The following is a 2,552-nucleotide window of genomic DNA, read 5'->3' as shown; positions in this document are numbered from 1 at the left end:
GAGAAACCCTGTCTCGAAAAAAACAAAACAAAACAAAACAAAAAAAGATTTATTTATTTATTATGTATACAACATTCCTTCCATGTATGTTTGTATGCCAGAAGAGGGCACCAGATCTCATTATAGATGGTTGTGAGCCACCATGTGGTTGCTGGGAATTGAACTCAGGACCTCTGGAAGAGCAATCAGTACTCTTAACCTCTGAGCCATCTCTCCAGCCCCTGAAGTTTTCTTTTATCCAGAATCTGCTTTCATCACTTTTGTCAAGTATCAGATAGCTGGGGCTACATTTTTCTGTTTGGGGGACCATTCTATTGCAATCATACATGCTTGTTCTATGCATAAGCCAGGCTGTTTTTTGTTTGTTTGTTTGTTTTTTCAAGACAGGATTTCTCTGTGTAACAGCCCTGGATGTCCTGGAACTTGCTTTGAAGACCAGGCTGGCCTTGAACTTACAAGGATCCACCTGCTTTTGCCCCCCTAGTACTGGGATTAAAGGTGTATGCTGACAGGCTGGTTTTGTTAATGTGGTTCTGTAGTGTATATGAAATTAGGTATTTGATGCCTTTAGCATTGTTTTTCCTGCTACTTTGGCTATTTGGAGTCCTTTGTGCTTCCACATAAAATTTTTTAAAAGATTCATTTATTTATTTATTATATGTATAATGTTTTGCCTACACGTGTCCCTGCAGGCCAGAAGTAGACCTTATTACAGGTCATGAGTCACCATGTGGTTGCTGGAAATTGAGCTCAGGACCTCTGGAAGAACAACCAGCGCTCTTAATCACTGAGCTATCTCTCCAGTTCCACTTCATATAAATTTTAGGATTTTTTTTAATGAATAATGTCATTGATATTGAAGAAGGACGCTTAAAAGAAATTCTACACTGGATGGTGGTAGCACATGCCTTTCATCCCAGCACTCAGGAGGCAGAGGCAGTTGGATCTCTGTGAATTCGAGACCAGCCTGGTCTACAAGAGCTAGTTCCGGGACTGGCTCCAAAGCTGTAGAGAAACCCTGTCTTGAAAAAACAAAAAAACAAACAAAAAAAAATTCTACAATAGCTCAGAATTGAGAAATAGATGGTTATTTATTTAGGGGTAGACTCACAAATCAGAATCTTCTGCTGGAACGGAGATCAGAAACCAAATCCTGCAGCCAGAAAAGAGGCCAGACACATACTCTACATCAGCATAGTTTAAGAGGCCATGCCCCAGTGGGCAGGTAACTTGGCTGTAGGACTTCCTACAGCATTGGTATTTTGATGGCAATGCCATTTATTCTGTATATTGCAAATATGGTCACTTTAAGTAGAGTCATTTGTCCAATCCATGAACAAAATAGGTGTCTTTTGTTTTGTTTTTGTTGTTGTGATGTGTCCCCTCTGTGTGCTGTGATTACCATTAATGAATAAAGAAACTGCCTTGGCCTTTTGATAGGGCAGAACTTAGGTAGGTGGGGAGGAGTGGACTGAAGGCTGGGAGAAAGAAGGGCAGAGGGAGAGAGACGCCATGGAGCCACTAGAGATAGCTGTGCTAAAACTTTGCTGGTAAACTATGACCTCATGGTGATATACAGATTAATGGTGATGGGTTAAATTAAGATGTAAGAGTTAGCCAATAAGAATCTAGAGCTAATGGGCCAAGCAGTGATACAGTTTCTGTGTGATTATTTTGGTTCTGGGCCAGAGGGAACTAAGGAGTGACCCCCTGCAACATTGTTGTTTTTTGGAGACAGAGTTTCTCTGTGTAGCCTTTGCTGTCCTGGAACTCACTCTGTAGACCAGTCTGGCCTCGAATTCATAAATAACCACTTGCCTCTGCTGGGATTAAAGGAGTGCACCACCACTGCCCAGCGGTGTTTCCATCTTCTAATGTCATCTTTATTTTCTTTTTTTTATAGTTAACTTCTACCTCTTTGGTTAGGTTTTCTGCTTTGCTAGGGCTTGAACCCAGAGCTTTGTGCATGTTGGATGTTGGGTGAGTGGTTTACCACTGAGCTATTCGTGCAGGTTTAGTTTTTTTCTACTATTGTGAATGGGGTTGCTTTCCTGATCTGTTTTCTCCACGAACTCATTACTACTGTGTGAAAAGATGTGTTAAAGTCCAGTCCTTAACAGAGTGATAGCGGATTTTAGATTGGCGTTTGGAAACATTCTTTCACTTTCTATTTTACAGAAGAGTTTGAAGAGTATCCATTCTAGTTTTTCTTCAAAGGTCTGACAAGGTTTGGTGGTGGATCTTTCCAGTCCTGGACTTCTGCTGGGAAACACCTCATAATGCATTGCTCTCTCAATGATTACTATTGTTTACGTTTCTTTAGGTCATCATGTTTCAATTTCAGTATGCCATATGCACGTAGGTGTGTATGGAGAGAGGGAGAGGGAGAGAGAGGGAGGGAGGGAGAGAGAGAGAGAGAGAGAGAGAGAGAGAGAGAGAGAGAGAGAGAGAGAGGACATGCCCATTTTCTAATGAACTGGTTCATGGTTTTCAAGCTAGTCCCTGATAATCCTGTGGGCTTTGCTGCCATCTGCTGCAATACCACCTTCATC

This window comes from Microtus ochrogaster, chromosome 2 (assembly GCF_000317375.1).
Source record: "Microtus ochrogaster isolate Prairie Vole_2 chromosome 2, MicOch1.0, whole genome shotgun sequence".
Taxonomy (NCBI): Eukaryota; Metazoa; Chordata; class Mammalia; order Rodentia; family Cricetidae; genus Microtus; species Microtus ochrogaster.
The sequence above is the reverse complement of the archived record's forward strand: the minus strand, read 5'-3'. Positions refer to the sequence as shown.